Source organism: Oncorhynchus nerka, linkage group LG13 (genome assembly GCF_034236695.1).
Source record: "Oncorhynchus nerka isolate Pitt River linkage group LG13, Oner_Uvic_2.0, whole genome shotgun sequence".
Taxonomy (NCBI): domain Eukaryota; kingdom Metazoa; phylum Chordata; class Actinopteri; order Salmoniformes; family Salmonidae; genus Oncorhynchus; species Oncorhynchus nerka.
The window spans coordinates 17,745,350-17,768,081 of record NC_088408.1 but is presented as its reverse complement, the minus strand read 5'-3'; the positions used below and the strand labels follow the sequence as shown (position 1 = coordinate 17,768,081).

General features: G+C 40.5%; 1 protein-coding gene across 1 annotated transcript in view; it reads left to right on the top strand.

Moving 5' to 3' along the window:
* The window catches only part of LOC115122210 (myelin transcription factor 1-like protein), a 118,984-nt gene that overhangs the window by 49,324 nt on the left and 46,928 nt on the right, over positions 1–22,732 (top strand). The gene's annotated exons all lie outside the window — the stretch shown is intronic.

The following is a 22,732-nucleotide window of genomic DNA, read 5'->3' as shown; positions in this document are numbered from 1 at the left end:
TGTTAGTACAACCTCACTATACTGTGTTAGTACAACCTCACTATACTTTGTTAGTACAACCCCACCATACTGTGTTAGTACAACCCCACTATACTGTGTAAGTACAACCCCACTACACTGTGTTAGTACAACCCCACTATACTGTGTTAGTACAACCCCACTACACTGTGTTAGTACAACCCCACTATACTGTGTTAGTACAACCCCACTATACTGTGTTAGTACAACCCCACTACACTGTGTTAGTACAACCCCACTATACTGTGTTAGTACAACCCCACTATATAACCCCACCATACTGTGTTAGTACAACCCCACTATACTGTGTTAGTACAACCCCACTATACTGTGTTAGTACAACCCCAAAATATAACCCCACCATACTGTGTTAGTACAACCCCACTATACTGTGTTAGTACAACCCCACTATACTGTGTTAGTACAACCCCACTATACTGTGTTAGTACAACCCCACTATACTGTGTTAGTACAACCCCACTATACTGTGTTAGTACAACCCCACTATACTGTGTTAGTACAACCCCACTATACTGTGTTAGTACAACCCCACTATACTGTGTTAGTACAACCCCACTATACTGTGTTAGTACAACCCCACTATACTGTGTTAGTACAACCCCACTATACTGTGTTAGTACAACCCCACTATACTGTGTTAGTACAACCCCACTATATAACCCCACTATACTGTGTTAGTACAACCCCACTATACTGTGTTAGTACAACCCCACTATATAACCCCACTATACTGTGTTAGTACAACCCCACTACTGTGTTAGTACAACCCCACTATACTGTGTTAGTACAACCCCACTATATAACCCCACTATACTGTGTTAGTACAACCCCACTACACTGTGTTAGTACAACCTCACTATACTGTGTTAGTATAACCCCACGATACTGTGTTAGTATAACCCCACTATACTGTGTTAGTACAACCCCAATATACTGTGTTAGTATAACCCCACTACACTGTGTTAGTACAACCTCACTATACTGTGTTAGTACAACCCCACTATACTGTGTTAGTATAACCCCACTACACTGTGTTAGTACAACCTCACTATACTGTGTTAGTACAACCCCAGTATACTGTGTTAGTACAACCTCACTATACTGTGTTAGTACAACCCCACTATATTGTGTTAATATAACCCCACTATACTGTGTTAGTACAACCCCACCATACTGTGTTAGTACAACCCCACTATACTTTGTTAGTACAACCCCACTATACTGTGTTAGTACAACCCCACTATACTGTGTTAGTACAACCCCACTATATAACCCCACTATACTGTGTTAGTATAACCCCACTACACTGTGTTAGTACAACCTCACTATACTGTGTTAGTACAACCCCACTATATTGTGTTAGTACAACCTCACTATACTGTGTTAGTACAACCCCACTATACTGTGTTAATATAACCCCACTATACTGTGTTAGTACAACCTCACTATACTTTGTTAGTACAACCCCACTATACTGTGTTAGTACAACCCCACTATACTGTTAGTACAACCCCACTATATTGGAGTTGCATTAGATAAACTGTACTGTACTTATGACCATGTATATTGTCAGATTTAATTAAATTGATGAAGAATTGTATATACACACTTAGTACAACCCAACTACACTGTGTTAGTACAACCCCACTATACTGTGTTAGTACAACCCCACTATACTGTGCTAGTATAACCCCACTATACTGTGTTAGTACAACCCCACTATACTGTTAGTACAACCCCACTATATAACCCCACTATACTGTGTTAGTACAACCCCACTATACTGTTAGTACAACCCCACTATATAACCCCACCATACTGTGTTAGTACAACCCCACTATACTGTGTTAGTACAACCCCACTATACTGTGTTAGTACAACCTCACTATACTGTGTTAGTACAACCCCACTATACTAGTACAACCCCACTATACTGTGTTAGTACAACCTCACTATACTGTGTTAGTACAACCCCACTATACTGTGTTAGTACAACCCCACTATACTGTGTTAGTACAACCCACTATACTGTGTTAGTACAACCCCTGTGTTAGTACAACCCACTACTGTGTTAGTACAACCCCACTATACTGTGTTAGTACAACCCCACTATACTGTGTTAGTATAACCCCACTATACTGTGTTAGTACAACCCCACTATACTGTGTTAGTACAACCCCACTATACTGTGTTAGTACAACCCACTATACTGTGTTAGTACAACCCCACTATACTGTGTTAGTACAACCCCACTATACTGTGTTAGTACAACCCCACTATACTGTGTTAGTACAACCCCACTATACTGTGTTAGTACAACCCCACTATACTGTGTTAGTACAACCCCACTATACTGTGTTAGTACAACCCCACTATACTGTGTTAGTACAACCCCACTATACTGTGTTAGTACAACCCCACTATACTGTGTTAGTACAACCCCACTATACTGTGTTAGTACAACCCACTATACTGTGTTAGTACAACCCCACTATACTGTGTTAGTACAACCCCACTATACTGTGTTAGTACAACCCCACTATACTGTGTTAGTACAACCCCACTATACTGTGTTAGTACAACCCCACTATACTGTGTTAGTACAACCCCACTACTGTGTTAGTACCCTATACTGTGTTAGTACAACCCCACTATACTGTGTTAGTACAACCCCACTATACTGTGTTAGTACAACCCCACTACACTGTGTTAGTACAACCCCACTATACTGTGTTAGTACCCCACTATACTGTGTTAGTACAACCCAACTATACTGTGTTAGTACAACCCCACTATACTGTGTTAGTACAACCCCACTATACTGTGTTAGTACAACCCCACTATACTGTGTTAGTACAACCCCACTATACTGTGTTAGTACAACCCCACTATACTGTGTTAGTACAACCCCACTATACTGTGTTAGTACAACCCCACTATACTGTGTTAGTACAACCTCACTATACTGTGTTAGTACAACCCCACTATACTGTGTTAGTACAACCCCACTATACTGTGTTAGTACAACCCCACTATACTGTGTTAGTACAACCCCACTATACTGTGTTAGTACAACCCCTATACTGTGTTAGTACAACCCCACTATACTGTGTTAGTACAACCCCACTATACTGTGTTAGTACAACCCCACTATACTGTGTTAGTACAACCCCACTATACTGTGTTAGTACAACCCCACTATACTGTGTTAGTACAACCCCACTATACTGTGTTAGTACAACCCCACTATACTGTGTTAGTACAACCTCACTATACTGTGTTAGTACAACCCCACTATACTGTGTTAGTACAACCCCACTATACTGTGTTAGTACAACCCCACTATACTGTGTTAGTACAACCCCACTATACTGTGTTAGTATAACCCCACTATACTGTGTTAGTATAACCCCACTATACTGTGTTAGTACAACCCCACTATACACTGTGTTAGTACAACCCCTATTACTATACTATACTGTGTTAGTACAACCCCACTATACTGTGTTAGTACAACCCCACTATACTGTGTTAGTACAACCCCACTATACTGTGTTAGTACAACCCCACTATACTGTGTTAGTACAACCCCACTATATACAACCTCACTATACTGTGTTAGTACAACCCCACTATACTGTGTTAGTACAACCCCACTATACTGTGTTAGTACAACCCCACTATATACTGTGTTAGTACAACCCCACTATACTGTGTTAGTACAACCCCACTATACTGTGTTAGTACAACCCCACTATACTGTGTTAGTACAACCCCACTATACTGTGTTAGTACAACCCCACTATACTGTGTTAGTACAACCCCACTATACTATACTGTGTTAGTACAACCCCACTATACTGTGTTAGTACAACCCCACTATACTGTGTTAGTATAACCCCACTATACTGTGTTAGTACAACCCACTATACTGTGTTAGTACAACCCCACTATACTGTGTTAGTACAACCCCACTATACTGTGTTAGTACAACCTCACTATACTGTGTTAGTACAACCCCACTATACTGTTTAGTACAACCCCACTATACTAGTACAACCTCACTATACTGTGTTAGTACAACCCCACTATACTGTGTTAGTACAACCCCACTATACTGTGTTAGTACAACCCCACTATATACTGTGTTAGTACAACCCCACTATACTGTGTTAGTACAACCCCACTATATAACCCCACTATACTGTGTTAGTACAACCCCACTATACTGTGTTAGTACAACCCCACTATACTGTGTTAGTACAACCCCACTATACTGTGTTAGTACAACCCCACTATACTGTGTTAGTACAACCCCTATACTGTGTTAGCACAACCCCACTATACTGTGTTAGTATAACCCCACTATACTGTGTTAGTACAACCTCACTATACTGTGTTAGTACAACCCCACTATACTGTGTTAGTACAACCTCACTATACTGTGTTAGTACAACCCCACCATACTGTGTTAGTACAACCCCACTATACTGTGTTAGTATAACCCCACTATACTGTGTTAGTACAACCCCACTATACTGTGTTAGTACAACCCACTATACTGTGTTAGTACAACCCACTATACTGTGTTAGTACAACCTCACTATACTGTGTTAGTACAACCTCACTATACTGTGTTAGTACAACCCCACTATACTGTGTTAGTACAACCCCACTATACTGTGTTAGTACAACCCCACTATACTATACTGTGTTAGTACAACCCCACTATACTGTGTTAGTACAACCCCACTATACTGTGTTAGTACAACCCCACTATACTGTGTTAGTACAACCCCACTATACTGTGTTAACAACCCCACTATACTGTGTTAGTACAACCCCACTACACTGTGTTAGTACAACCCCACTATACTGTGTTAGTACAACCCCACTATACTGTGTTAGTACAACCCCACTATACTGTGTTAGTACAACCCCACTATACTGTGTTAGTACAACCTCACTATACTGTGTTAGTACAACCCCACTATACTGTGTTAGTACAACCCCACTATACTGTGTTACTATACTGTAGTACAACCCCACTATACTGTGTTAGTACAACCCCACTATACTGTGTTAATATAACCCCACTATACTGTGTTAGTACCCCACTATACTGTGTTAGTACAACCCCACTATACTGTGTTAGTACAACCCCACTATACTGTGTTAGTACAACCCCACTATACTGTGTTAGTATAACCCCACTATACTGTGTTAGTACAACCCCACTATACTTTGTTAGTACAACCCCACTATACTGTGTTAGTACAACCCCACTATACTGTGTTAGTACAACCCCACTATACTGTGTTAGTACAACCCCACTATACTGTGTTAGTACAACCCCACTATACTGTGTTAGTACAACCCCACTATACTGTGTTAGTACAACCCCACTATACTGTGTTAGTACAACCCCACTATACTGTGTTAGTACAACCCCCCACTATACTGTGTTAGTACAACCCCACTATACTGTGTTAGTACAACCCCACTATACTGTGTTAGTACAACCCCACTATACTGTGTTAGTACAACCCCACTATACTGTGTTAGTACAACCCCACTATACTGTGTTAGTACAACCCCACTATACTGTGTTAGTACAACCCCACTATACTGTACAACCCCACTATACTGTGTTAGTACAACCCCACTATACTGTGTTAGTACAACCCCACTATACTGTGTTAGTACAACCCCACTATACTGTGTTAGTACAACCCCACTATACTGTGTTACAACCTCACTATACTGTGTTAGTACAACCCCACTATACTGTGTTAGTACAACCCCACTATACTGTGTTAGTACAACCCCACTATACTGTGTTAGTACAACCCCACTATACTGTGTTAGTACAACCCCACTATATAACCCCACTATACTGTGTTAGTACAACCCCACTATACTGTGTTAGTATAACCCCACTATACTGTGTTAGTACAACCCCACTATACTGTGTTAGTACAACCCCACTATACTGTGTTAGTACAACCCCACTATACTGTGTTAGTACAACCCCACTATACTGTGTTAGTATAACCCCACTATACTGTGTTAGTACAACCCCACTATACTGTGTTAGTACAACCCCACTATACTGTGTTAGTACAACCCCACTATACTGTGTTAGTACAACCCCACTATACTGTGTTAGTACAACCCCACTATACTGTGTTAGTACAACCCCACTATACTGTGTTAGTACAACCACTATACTGTGTTAGTACAACCTCACTATACTGTGTTAGTACAACCCCACTATACTGTGTTAGTACAACCCCACTATACTGTGTTAGTACAACCCCACTATACTGTGTTAGTACAACCCCACTATACTGTGTTAGTACAACCCCACTCATACTGTACTAGTATAAACCCCACTATACTGTGTTAGTATAACCCCACTATACTGTGTTAGTACAACCCCTATACTATACTGTGTTAGTACAACCCCACTATACTGTGTTAGTACAACCCCACTATACTGTGTTAGTACAACCCCACTATACTGTGTTAGTACAACCCCACTATACTGTGTTAGTACAACCCCACTATACTGTGTTAGTACAACCCCACTATACTGTGTTAGTACAACCCCACTATACTGTGTTAGTACAACCCCACTATACTGTGTTAGTACAACCCCACTATACTGTGTTAGTACAACCCCACTATACTGTGTTAGTACAACCCCACTATACTGTGTTAGTACAACCCACTATACTGTTAGTGTTAGTACAACCCCACTATACTGTGTTAGTACAACCCCACTATACTGTGTTAACCCCCACTATACTGTGTTAGTACAACCCCACTATACTGTGTTAGTACAACCCCACTATACGGTGTTAGTACAACCCCACTATACTATACTGTGTTAGTACAACCCCACTATACTGTGTTAGTACAACCCCACTATACTGTGTTAGTACAACCCCACTATACTGTGTTAGTACAACCCCACTATACTGTGTTAGTACAACCCCACTATACTGTGTTAGTACAACCCCACTATACTGTGTTAGTACAACCCCACTATACTGTGTTAACAACCCCACTATACTGTGTTAGTACAACCCCACTATACTGTGTTAGTACAACCCCACTATACTGTGTTAGTACAACCCCACTATACTGTGTTAGTACAACCCACTATACTGTGTTAGCACAACCCCACTATACTGTGTTAGTATAACCCCACTATACTGTGTTAGTACAACCCCACTATACTGTGTTAGTACAACCCCACTATACTGTGTTAGTACAACCCCACTATATAACCCCACTATACTGTGTTAGTACAACCCCACTATACTGTGTTAGTATAACCCCACTACACTGTGTTAGTACAACCTCACTATACTGTGTTAGTACAACCTCACTATACTGTGTTAGTACAACCTCACTATACTGTGTTAGCACAACCCCACTATACTGTGTTAGTATAACCCCACTAGTACAACCTCACTATACTGTGTTAGTACAACCCCACTATACTGTGTTAGTACAACCTCACTATACTGTGTTAGTACAACCCCATTATACTGTGTTAGTACAACCCCACTATACTGTGTTAGTATAACCCCACTATACTGTGTTAGTACAACCTCACTATACTGTGTTAGTACAACCTCACTATACTGTGTTAGTACAACCCCACTATACTGTGTTAGTACAACCCCACTATACTGTGTTAGTACAACCTCACTATACTGTGTTAGTACAACCCCACTATACTGTGTTAGTACAACCCCACTATACTGTGTTAGTACAACCCACTATACTGTGTTAGTACAACCCCACTATACTGTGTTAGTACAACCCACTATACTGTGTTAGTACAACCCACTATACTGTGTTAGTACAACCTCACTATACTGTGTTAGTACAACCCCTATACTATATACTACTGTTAGTACAACCCACTATACTGTGTTAGTACAACCCCACTATACTGTGTTAGTACAACCTCACTATACTGTGTTAGTACAACCCCACTATACTGTGTTAGTACAACCCCACTATACTGTGTTAGTACAACCCCACTATACTGTGTTAGTACAACCCCACTATACTGTGTTAGTACAACCCCACTATACTGTGTTAATATAACCCCACTATACTGTGTTAGTATAACCCCACTATACTGTGTTAGTATAACCCCACTATACTGTGTTAGTACAACCCCACTATACTGTGTTAGTACAACCCCACTATACTGTGTTAGTATAACCCACTATACTGTGTTAGTACAACCCCACTACACTGTGTTAGTACAACCTCACTATACTGTGTTAGTACAACCCCACTATACTGTGTTAGTACAACCCCACTATACTGTGTTAGTACAACCCCACTACACTGTGTTAGTACCCCACTATACTGTGTTAGTACAACCCCACTATACTGTTTATAACACTATACTGTGTTAGTACAACCCCACTATACTGTGTTAGTACAACCCCACTAACCCCACTATACTGTGTTAGTACAACCCCACTATACTGTGTTAGTACAACCCCACTATACTGTGTTAGTACAACCCCACTATACTGTGTTAGTACAACCTCACTATACTGTGTTAGTACAACCTCACTATACTGTGTTAGCACAACCCCACTATACTGTGTTAGTACAACCCCACTGTGTTAGTACAACCCACTATACTGTGTTAGTACAACCTCACTATACTGTGTTAGTACAACCCCACTATACTGTGTTAGTACAACCCACTATACTGTGTTAGTACAACCCCACTATACTGTGTTAATATAACCCCACTATACTGTGTGTTAGTACAACCCACTATACTGTGTTAGTACAACCTCACTATACTGTGTTAGTACAACCTCACTATACTGTGTTAGTACAACCTCACTATACTGTGTTAGTACAACCTCACTATACTGTGTTAGTACAACCCCACTATACTGTGTTAGTACAACCCCACTATACTGTGTTAGTACAACCCCACTATACTATACTGTGTTAGTATAACCCCACTATACTGTGTTAGTATAACCCCACTATACTGTGTTAGTACAACCCCACTATACTATACTGTGTTAGTACAACCCCACTATACTGTGTTAGTACAACCCCACTATACTGTGTTAGTACAACCCCACTATACTGTGTTAGTACAACCCCACTATACTGTGTTAGTACAACCCCACTATACTGTGTTAGTACAACCTCACTATACTGTGTTAGTACAACCCCACTATACTGTGTTAGTACAACCCCACTATACTGTGTTAGTATAACCCCACTATACTACTGTTAGTACAACCCCACTATACTGTGTTAGTACAACCCCACTATACTGTGTTAGTACAACCCCACTATACTGTGTTAGTATAACCCCACTATACTGTGTTAGTATAACCCCACTATACTGTGTTAATACAACCCACTGTGTTAGTACAACCCCACTATACTGTGTTAATATAACCCCACTATACTGTGTTAGTACAACCCCACTATACTGTGTTAGTACAACCCCACTATACTGTGTTAGTACAACCCCACTATACTGTGTTAGTACAACCCCACTATACTGTGTTAGTACAACCCACTATACTGTGTTAGTACAACCCCACTATACTGTGTTAGTACAACCCCACTATACTGTGTTAGTACAACCGCACTATACTGTGTTAGTACAACCCCACTATACTGTGTTAGTACAACCCCACTATATAACCCCACTATACTGTGTTAGTACAACCCCACTATACTGTGTTAGTACAACCCCACTATACTGTGTTAGTACAACCCCACTATACTGTGTTAGTACAACCCCACTATACTGTGTTAGTACAACCCCACTATACTGTGTTAGTACAACCCCACTATACTGTGTTAGTACAACCCCACTATACTGTGTTAGTACAACCCCACTATACTGTGTTAGTACAACCCCACTATACTGTGTTAGTACAACCCCACTATACTGTGTTAGTACAACCCCACTATACTGTGTTAGTACAACCCCACTATACTGTGTTAGTACAACCTCACTATACTATACAACCCCACTACTGTGTTAGTATAACCCCACCATACTGTGTTAGTACAACCCCACTATACTGTGTTAGTACAACCCCACTATACTGTGTTAGTACAACCCCACTATATAACCCCACTATACTGTGTTAGTACAACCCCACTATACTGTGTTAGTATAACCCCACTACACTGTGTTAGTACAACCTCACTATACTGTGTTAGTACAACCTCACTATACTGTGTTAGTACAACCTCACTATACTGTGTTAGTACAACCCCACTATACTGTGTTAGTATAACCCCACTATACTGTGTTAGTACAACCTCACTATACTGTGTTAGTACAACCCCATACTGTGTTAGTACAACCCCTACTACTCACTATACTGTTAGTACAACCCCACTATACTGTGTTAATATAACCCCACTATACTGTGTTAGTACAACCTCACTATACTGTGTTAGTACAACCTCACTATACTGTGTTAGTACAACCTCACTATACTGTGTTAGTACAACCTCACTATACTGTGTTAGTACAACCCCACTATACTGTGTTAGTACAACCCCACTATACTGTGTTAGTACAACCCCACTATACTGTGTTAGTACAACCCCACTATACTGTGTTAGTATAACTATACTGTGTTAGTACAACCCCACTATACTGTGTTAGTACAACCCCACTATACTGTGTTAGTACAACCCCACTATACTGTGTTAGTACAACCCCACTATACTGTGTTAGTACAACCCCACTATACTGTGTTAGTACAACCCACTATACTGTGTTAGTACAACCCCACTATACTGTGTTAGTACAACCCCACTATACTGTGTTAGTACAACCCCACTATACAACCCCACTATACTGTGTTAGTACAACCCCACTATACTGTGTTAGTACAACCCCACTATACTGTGTTAGTACAACCTCACTATACTGTGTTAGTACAACCCCACTATACTGTGTTAGTATAACCCCACCATACTGTGTTAGTACAACCCCACTATACTGTGTTAGTACAACCCCACTATACTGTGTTAGTACAACCCCACTATATAACCCCACTATACTGTGTTAGTACAACCCCACTATACTGTGTTAGTATAACCCCACTATACTGTGTTAGTACAACCCCACTATACTGTGTTAGTACAACCCCACTATACTGTGTTAGTACAACCCCACTATACTGTGTTAGTACAACCCCACTATACTGTGTTAGTATAACCCCACTATACTGTGTTAGTACAACCTCACTATACTGTGTTAGTACAACCCCACTATACTGTGTTAGTACAACCTCACTATACTGTGTTAGTACAACCCCACTATACTGTGTTAGTACAACCCCACTATACTGTGTTAATATAACCCCACTATACAACCCACTATACTGTGTTAGTACAACCCCACTATACTGTGTTAGTACAACCCCACTATACTGTGTTAGTACAACCCCACTATACTGTGTTAGTACAACCCCACTATACTGTGTTAGTACAACCCCACTATACTGTGTTAGTACAACCCCACTATACTGTGTTAGTATAACCCCACTATACTGTGTTAGTATAACCCCACTATACTGTGTTAGTACAACCCCACTATACTATACTGTGTTAGTACAACCCCACTATACTGTGTTAATATAACCCCACTATACTGTGTTAGTACAACCCCACTATACTGTGTTAGTACAACCTCACTATACTGTGTTAGTACAACCCACTATACTGTGTTAGTACAACCCCACTATACTGTGTTAGTACAACCTCACTATACTGTGTTAGTACAACCCCACTATACTGTGTTAGTACAACCCCACTATACTGTGTTAGTATAACCCCACTATACTGTGTTAGTACAACCTCACTATACTGTGTTAGTACAACCCCACTATACTGTGTTAGTACAACCCCACTATACTGTGTTAGTTAGTACAACCCCACTATACTGTGTTAGTATAACCCCACTATACTGTGTTAGTATAACCTCACTATACTGTGTTAGTACAACCCCACTATACTGTGTTAGTACAACCCCACTATACTGTGTTAGTACAACCCCACTATACTGTGTTAGTACAACCCCACTATACTGTGTTAGTACAACCCCACTATACTGTGTTAGTACAACCCCACTATACTGTGTTAGTACAACCCCACTATACTGTGTTAATATAACCCCACTATACTATACTGTGTTAGTACAACCTCACTATACTGTGTTAGTACAACCTCACTATACTGTGTTAGTACAACCTCACTATACTGTGGTAGTACAACCTCACTATACTGTGTTAGTACAACCTCACTATACTGTGTTAGCACAACCCCGCTATACTGTGTTAGTACAACCCCACTATACTGTGTTAGTACAACCCCACTATACTGTGTTAGTACAACCCCACTATACTGTGTTAGTATAACCCCACTATACTGTGTTAGTACAACCCCACTATACTACTGTGTTAGTACAACCCCACTATACTGTGTTAATATAACCCACTATACTGTGTTAGTACAACCTCACTATACTGTGTTAGTACAACCTCACTATACTGTGTTAGTACAACCCCACTATACTGTGTTAGTACAACCCCACTATACTGTGTTAGTACAACCTCACTATACTGTGTTAGTACAACCCCACTATACTGTGTTAGTACAACCCCACTATACTGTGTTAGTATAACCCCACTATACTGTGTTAGTACAACCTCACTATACTGTGTTAGTACAACCCCACTATACGGTGTTAGTACAACCCCACTATACTATACTGTGTTAGTACAACCCCACTATACTGTGTTAGCACAACCCCACTATACTGTGTTAATATAACCCCACTATACTGTGTTAGTATAACCCCACTATACTGTGTTAGTATAACCCCACTATACTGTGTTAATACAACCCCACTATACTATACTGTGTTAGTACAACCCCACTATACTGTGTTAACCCCACTATACTGTGTTAGTACAACCCCACTATACTGTGTTAGTACAACCCCACTATACTGTGTTAGTACAACCCCACTATACTGTGTTAGTACAACCCCACTATACTGTGTTAGTACAACCCCACTATACTGTGTTAGTACAACCCCACTATACGGTGTTGGTACAACCCCACCACACTGTGTTAGTACAACCCCACTATACTGTGTTAGTACAACCCCACTATACTGTGTTAGTACAACCCCACTATACTGTGTTAGTACAACCCCACTATACTGTGTTAGTACAACCCCACTACACTGTGTTAGTACAACCCCACTATACTGTGTTAGTACAACCCCACTATACTGTGTTAGTACAACCCCACTATACTGTGTTAGTACAACCCCACTATATAACCCCACCATACTGTGTTAGTACAACCCCACTACACTGTGTTAGTACAACCCCACTATACTGTGTTAGTACAACCCCACTATACTGTGTTAGTACAACCCCACTATACTGTGTTAGTACAACCTCACTATACTATGTTAGTACAACCTCACTATACTGTGTTAGTACAACCTCACTATACTGTGTTAGTACAACCCCACTATACTGTGTTAGTACTGTACTGTGTTAGTACAACCCCACTATACTGTGTTAGTACAACCCCACTATACTGTGTTAGTACAACCCCACTATACTGTGTTAGTACAACCCCACTATATAACCCCACTATACTGTGTTAGTACAACCCCACTATACTGTGTTAGTACAACCTCACTATACTGTGTTAGTACAACCTCACTATACTGTGTTAGTACAACCCCACTATACTGTGTTAGTACAACCCCACTATACAACCCCACTATACTGTGTTAGTACAACCCCACTATACTGTGTTAGTACAACCCCACTATACTGTGTTAGTACAACCTCACTATACTGTGTTAGTACAACCCCACTATACTGTGTTAGTACAACCCACTATACTGTGTTAGTACAACCTCACTATATAACCCCACTATACTGTGTTAGTACAACCCCACTACACTGTGTTAGTACCCCACTATACTGTGTTAGTACAACCCCACTATACTGTGTTAGTACAACCCCACTATACTGTGTTAGTACAACCCCACTATACTGTGTTAGTACAACCCCACTATACTGTGTTAGTACAACCCCACTATACTGTGTTAGTACAACCCCACTATACTGTGTTAGTACAACCCCACTATACTGTGTTAGTACAACCCCACTATACTGTGTTAGTACAACCCCACTATACTGTGTTAGTACAACCCCACTATACTGTGTTAGTACAACCCCACTATACTGTGTTAGTACAACCCCACTATACTGTGTTAGTACAACCCCACTATACTGTGTTAGTACAACCACTATACTGTGTTAGTACAACCCCACTATACTGTGTTAGTACAACCCCACTATACTGTGTTAGTACAACCCCACTATACTGTGTTAGTACAACCCCACTATACTGTGTTATACTAGTACAACCCACTATACTGTGTTAGTACAACCCCACTATACTGTGTTAGTACAACCCCACTATACTGTGTTAGTACAACCCCACTACTACTGTGTTAGTACAACCCCACTATACTGTGTTAGTATAACCCCACTATACTGTGTTAGTACAACCCCACTATACTGTGTTAGTACAACCCCACTATACTGTGTTAGTACAACCTCACTATACTGTGTTAGTACAACCCCACTATACTGTGTTAGTACAACCCCACTATACTGTGTTAGTACAACCCCACTATACTGTGTTAGTACAACCCCACTATACTGTGTTAGTACAACCCCACTATACTGTGTTAGTACAACCCCACTATACTGTGTTAGTACAACCCCACTATACTGTGTTAGTACAACCCCACTATACTGTGTTAGTACAACCCCACTATACTGTGTTAGTACAACCCCACTATACTGTGTTAGTATAACCCCACTATACTGTGTTAGTACAACCCCACTATACTGTGTTAGTACAACCCCACCCACTGTGTTACAACCCCACTATACTGTGTTAGTACAACCCAACTATACTGTGTTAGTACAACCCCACTATACTGTGTTAGTACAACCCCACTATACTGTGTTAGTACAACCCCACTATACAACCCCACTATACTGTGTTAGTACAACCCCACTATACTGTGTTAGTACAACCCCACTATACTGTGTTAGTACAACCTATACTATACTGTGTTAGTACAACCCCACTATACTGTGTTAGTACAACCCACTATACTGTGTTAGTACAACCCCACTATACTGTGTTAGTACAACCCCACTATACTACCCCACTATACTGTGTTAGTACAACCTACTATATAACCCCACTATACTGTGTTAGTATAACCCCACTATACTGTGTTAGTATAACCCCACTATACTGTGTTAGTACAACCTCACTATACTGTGTTAGTACAACCCCACTATACTGTGTTAGTACAACCCCACTATACTGTGTTAGTACAACCCCACTATACTGTGTTAGTACAACCCCACTATACTGTGTTAGTACAACCCCACTATACTGTGTTAGTACAACCCACTATACTGTGTTAGTACAACCTCACTATACTGTGTTAGTACAACCCCACTATACTGTGTTAGTACAACCCCACTATACCTGTGTTAGTACAACCCCACTATACTGTGTTAGTACAACCCCACTATACTGTGTTAGTACAACCCCACTATACTGTGTTAGTACAACCCCACTATACTGTGTTAGTACAACCCCACTATACTGTGTTAGTACAATACCAACCTCACTATACTGTGTTAGTACAACCCCACTATACTGTGTTAGTACAACCCACTATACTGTGTTAGTACAACCCCACTATACTGTGTTAGTACAACCCCACTATACTGTGTTAGTACAACCCCACTATACTGTGTTAGTACAACCCCGCTATACTGTGTTAGTACCCCACTATACTGTGTTAGTACAACCCCACTATACTGTGTTAGTATAACCCCACTATACTGTAGTACAACCCCACTATACTGTGTTAGTACAACCCACTATACTGTGTTAGTACAACCCCACTATACTGTGTTAGTACAACCCACTATACTGTGTTAGTACAACCCCACTATACTGTGTTAGTACAACCCCACTATACTGTGTTAGTACAACCCCACTATACTGTGTTAGTACAACCCCACTATACTGTGTTAGTACAACCCCACTATACTGTGTTAGTACAACCTCACTATACTGTGTTAGTACAACCCCACTATACTGTGTTAGTACAACCCCACTATACTGTGTTAGTACAACCCCACTATACTGTGTTAGTACAACCCCACATACTATACTGTGTTAGTACAACCCCACTATACTGTGTTAGTACAACCCCACTATACTGTGTTAGTACAACCCACTATACTGTGTTAGTACAACCCCACTATACTGTGTTAGTACAACCCCACTATACTGTGTTAGTACCCCACTATACTGTGTTAGTACAACCCACTATACTGTGTTAGTACAACCTCACTATACTGTGTTAGTACAACCCCACTATACTGTGTTAGTACAACCCCACTATACTGTGTTAGTATAACCCCACTATACTGTGTTAGTACAACCCCACTATACTGTGTTAGTACAACCCCACTATACTGTGTTAGTATAACCCCACTATACTGTGTTAGTATAACCCTATACTGTGTTAGTACAACCCCACTATACTGTGTTAGTACAACCCCACTATACTGTGTTAGTACAACCCCACTATACTGTGTTAGTACAACCCCACTATACTGTGTAGTACAACCCCACTATACTGTGTTAGTACAACCCCACTATACTGTGTTAGTACAACCCCACTATACTGTGTTAGTACAACCCCACTATACTGTGTTAGTATAACCCCACTATACTGTGTTAGTACAACCCCACTATACTGTGTTAGTACAACCCCACTATACTGTGTTAGTACAACCCCACTATACTGTGTTAGTACAACCCCACTATACTGTGTTAGTACAACCTCACTATACTGTGTTAGTACAACCCCACTATACTGTGTTAGTACAACCCACTATACTGTAGTACAACCCACTATACTGTGTTAGTACAACCCCACTATACTGTGTTAGTACAACCCCACTATACTGTGTTAGTATAACCCCACTATACTGTGTTAGTACAACCCCACTATACTGTGTTAGTACAACCTCACTATACTGTGTTAGTACAACCCCACTATACTGTGTTAGTACAACCTCACTATACTGTGTTAGTACAACCCACTATACTGTGTTATACTGTGTTAGTACAACCCCACTATACTGTGTTAGTACAACCCCACTATACTATACTGTGTTAGTACAACCCCACTATACTGTGTTAGTACAACCCCACTATACTGTGTTAGTACAACCCCACTATACTGTGTTAGTACAACCCCACTATACTGTGTTAGTATAACCCCACTATACTGTGTTAGTATAACCCCACTATACTGTGTTAGTACAACCCCACTATACTGTGTTAGTACAACCCCACTATACTGTGTTAGTACAACCCCACTATACTGTGTTAGTACAACCCCACTATACTGTGTTAGTACAACCCCACTATACTGTGTTAGTATAACCCCACTATACTGTGTTAGTACAACCTCACTATACTGTGTTAGTACAACCCCACTATACTGTGTTAGTACAACCCCACTATACTGTGTTAGTACAACCCCACTATACTGTGTTAGTACAACCCCACTATACTGTGTTAATATAACCCCACTATACTGGGTTAGTACAACCCCACTATACTATACTGTGTTAATATAACCCCACTATACTGTGTTAGTATAACCCCACTATACTGTGTTAGTACAACCCCACTATACTGTGTTAATATAACCCCATACTGTGTTAGTATAACCCCACTATACTGTGTTAGTACAACCCCACTATACTGTGTTAGTACAACCCACTATACTGTGTTAGTACAACCCCACTATACTGTGTTAGTACAACCCCACTATACTGTGTTAGTACAACCCCACTATACTGTGTTAGTACAACCCCACTATACTGTGTTAGTACAACCCCACTATACTGTGTTAGTACAACCCCACTATACTGTGTTAGTACAACCCCACTATACTGTGTTAGTACAACCCCACTATACTGTGTTAGTACAACCCCACTACACTGTGTTAGTACAACCCCACTATACTGTGTTAGTACAACCCCACTATACTGTGTTAGTACAACCCCACTATACTGTGTTAGTACAACCCCACTATATAACCCCACCATACTGTGTTAGTACAACCCCACTATACTGTGTTAGTACAACCCCACTATACTGTGTTAGTACAACCCCACTATACTGTGTTAGTACAACCCCACTATACTGTGTTAGTACAACCCCACTATACTGTGTTAGTACAACCCACTATATACTATACTGTGTTAGTACAACCCCACTATACTGTGTTAGTACAACCCCACTATACTGTGTTAGTACAACCCCACTATACTGTGTTAGTACAACCCCACTATACTGTGTTAGTACAACCCACTATACTGTGTTAGTACAACCCCACTATACTGTGTTAGTACAACCCCACTATACTGTGTTAGTACAACCCCACTATACTGTGTTAGTACAACCCACTATACTGTGTTAGTACAACCCCACTATACTGTGTTAGTACAACCCCACTATACTGTGTTAGTACAACCCCACTATACTGTGTTAGTACAACCCCACTATACTGTGTTAGTACAACCCCACTATACTGTGTTAGTACAACCCCACTATACTGTGTTAGTACAACCCCACTATACTGTGTTAGTACAACCCCACTATACTGTGTTAGTACAACCCACTATACTGTGTTAGTACAACCCCACTATACTGTGTTAGTACAACCCACTATACTGTGTTATACTGTGTTAGTACAACCCCACTATACTGTGTTAGTACAACCCCACTATACTGTGTTAGTACAACCCCACTATACTGTGTTAGTACAACCCCACTATACTGTGTTAGTACAACCCCACTATACTGTGTTAGTACAACCCCACTATACTGTGTTAGTACAACCCCACTATACTGTGTTAGTACAACCCCACTATACTGTGTTAGTACAACCCCACTATACTGTGTTAGTACAACCCCACTATACTGTGTTAGTACAACCCCACTATACTATACTGTGTTAGTACAACCCCACTATACTGTGTTAGTACAACCCCACTATACTGTGTTAGTACAACCCCACTATACTGTGTTAGTACAACCCCACTATACTGTGTTAGTACAACCCCACTATACTGTGTTAGTACAACCCCACTATACTGTGTTAGTACAACCTCACTATACTGTGTTAGTACTGTGTTAGTACAACCCCACTATACTGTGTTAGTACAACCCCACTATACTGTGTTAGTATAACCCCACTATACTGTGTTAGTACAACCCCACTATACTGTGTTAGTACAACCCCACTATACTGTGTTAGTACAACCCCACTATACTGTGTTAGTACAACCTACTATACTGTGTTAGTACAACCCCACTATACTGTGTTAGTACAACCCCACTATACTGTGTTAGTACAACCCACTATACTGTGTTAGTACAACCCCACTATACTGTGTTAGTACAACCCCACTATACTGTGTTAGTACAACCCCACTATACTGTGTTAGTACAACCCACTATACTGTGTTAGTACAACCCCACTATACTGTGTTAGTACAACCCCACTATACTGTGTTAGTACAAATCTCACTGTGTTAGTACAACCCCACTATACTGTGTTAGTACAACCCCACTATACTGTGTTAGTACAACCTCACTATACTGTGTTAGTACAACCCCACTATACTGTGTTAGTACAACCCACTATACTGTGTTAGTACAACCCACTATACTGTGTTAGTACAACCCCACTATACTGTGTTAGTACAACCCCACTATACTGTGTTAATATAACCCCACTATACTGTGTTAGTACAACCTCACTATACTGTGTTAGTACAACCTCACTATACTGTGTTAGTACAACCCCACTATACTGTGTTAGTACAACCCCACTATACTGTGTTAGTACAACCCCACTATACTGTGTTAGTACAACCCCACTATACTGTGTTAGTACAACCCCACTATACTGTGTTAGTACAACCCCACTATACTGTGTTAGTACAACCCACTATACTGTGTTAGTACAACCTCACTATACTGTGTTAGTACAACCTACTATACTGTGTTAGTACAACCCCACTATACTGTGTTAGTACAACCTCACTATACTGTGTTAGTACAACCTCACTATACTGTGTTAGTACAACCCCACTATACTGTGTTAGTATACTGTGTTAGTACAACCCACTATACTGTGTTAGTACAACCCCACTATACTGTGTTAGTACAACCCCACTATACTGTGTTAGTACAACCCCACTATACTGTGTTAGTTGTTAGTACAACCCCACTATACTGTGTTAGTACAACCCCACTATACTGTGTTAGTACAACCCCACTATACTGTGTTAGTACAACCCCACTATACTGTGTTAGTATAACCCCACTATACTGTGTTAGTATAACCCCACTATACTGTGTTAGTACAACCCCACTATACTGTGTTAGTACAACCCCACTATACTGTGTTAGTACAACCCCACTATACTGTGTTAGTACAACCCCACTATACTGTGTTAGTTAGTACAACCCCACTATACTGTGTTAGTACAACCCCACTATACTGTGTTAGTACAACCCCACTATACTGTGTTAGTACAACCCCACTATACTGTGTTAGTACAACCCCACTATACTGTGTTAGTACAACCCCACTATACTGTGTTAGTACAACCCCACTATACTGTGTTAGTACAACCCCACTATACTGTGTTAGTACAACCCCACTATACTGTGTTAGTACAACCCCACTATCCACTATACTGTGTTAGTACAACCCCACTATACTGTGTTAGTACAACCCCACTATACTGTGTTAGTACAACCCCACTATACTGTGTTAGTACAACCTCACTATACTGTGTTAGTACAACCCCACTATACTGTGTTAGTACAACCTCACACTATACTGTGTTAGTACAACCCCACTATACTGTGTTAATATAACCCCACTATACTGTGTTAGTATACTATACTGTGTTAGTACAACCCCACTATACTGTGTTAGTACAACCCCACTATACTGTGTTAGTACAACCCCACTATACTGTGTTAGTACAACCCCACTATATAACCCCACTATACTGTGTTAGTACAACCCCACTATACTGTGTTAGTACAACCCCACTATACTGTGTTAGTACAACCCCACTATACTGTGTTAGTACAACCCCACTATACTGTGTTATATAACCCCACTATACTGTGTTAGTACAACCTACTATACTGTGTTAGTACAACCCACTATACTGTGTTAGTACAACCTCACTATACTGTGTTAGTACAACCTCACTATACTGTGTTAGTACAACCCACTATACTGTGTTAGTACAACCCCACTATACTGTGTTAGTACAACCCACTATATAACCCCACTACTGTGTTAGTACAACCTCACTACTGTGTTAGTACAACCCCACTATACTGTGTTAGTACAACCCCACTATACTGTGTTAGTATAACCCCACTATACTGTGTTAGTACAACCCACTATACTGTGTTAGTACAACCCCACTATACTGTGTTAGTACAACCCCACTATACTGTGTTAGTACAACCCCACTATACTGTGTTAGTACAACCCCACTATACTGTGTTAGTACAACCCCACTATACTGTGTTAGTACAACCTCACTATACTGTGTTAGTACAACCCCACTATACTGTGTTAGTACAACCCACTATATAACTATACTGTGTGTTAGTACAACCTCACTATACTGTGTTAGTACAACCTCACTATACTGTGTTAGTACAACCTCACTATACTGTGTTAGTACAACCCCACTATACTGTGTTAGTACAACCTCACTATACTGTGTTAGTACAACCTCACTATACTGTGTTAGTACAACCTCACTATACTGTGTTAGTACAACCCCACTATACTGTGTTAGTACAACCCCACTATACTGTGTTAGTACAACCCCACTATACTATACTGTGTTAGTACAACCCCACTATACTGTGTTAATATAACCCCACTATACTGTGTTAGTACAACCCCACTATACTGTGTTAGTACAACCCCACTATACTGTGTTAGTACAACCCCACTATACTGTGTTAGTACAACCCCACTATACTGTGTTAGTATAACCCCACTATACTGTGTTAGTACAACCCCACTATACTGTGTTAGTACAACCCCACTATACTGTGTTAGTACAACCCCACTATACTGTGTTAGTACAACCCCACTATACTGTGTTAGTACAACCCCACTATACTGTGTTAGTACAACCCCACTATACTGTGTTAGTACAACCCCACCATACTGTGTTAGTACAACCCCACTATACTGTGTTAGTACAACCCCACTATACTGTGTTAGTACAACCCCACTATACTAACTGTGTTAGTACAACCCCACTATACTGTGTTAGTACAACCCCACTATACTGTGTTATACAACCCCACTATACTGTGTTAGTACAACCCCACTATACTGTGTTAGTATAACCCCACTATACTGTGTTAGTACAAC